Here is a 276-nt window from a genome sequence, read left to right on the forward strand (position 1 = left end):
TCGATGATGGAAAGGGACGGCAAAGAAACAAAATAACGGAAAATAACTAGGCATTCGGTGACGAATGACTTTGACGTTAAATATATAAAAAAATATATAAAAAAGATAACGAAATCAAAAACGAATAATCGACATGGACGAAGATAAAGAAAGATGACAGAGTAAAATGCAAAGATAATCATACGGAATTCTAGCTGATCGCGATGCCAATGACTTAAAATGTAACTTAACAGGGATATATTTTGCGGAAGTTAAAATCGCTATATCTAGTCGGAA

At 33.0% G+C, this 276-nt stretch overlaps 1 protein-coding gene across 1 annotated transcript in view; it reads right to left on the reverse strand.

Annotated features, from left to right (window-relative positions):
- Window positions 1–276, reverse strand: part of LOC119591519 (sodium channel protein para-like) — a gene marked incomplete in the record, with an annotated part of 263,120 nt that overhangs the window by 72,338 nt on the left and 190,506 nt on the right.

This window comes from Penaeus monodon, chromosome 28, assembly GCF_015228065.2.
Source record: "Penaeus monodon isolate SGIC_2016 chromosome 28, NSTDA_Pmon_1, whole genome shotgun sequence".
Lineage (NCBI taxonomy): Eukaryota > Metazoa > Arthropoda > Malacostraca > Decapoda > Penaeidae > Penaeus > Penaeus monodon.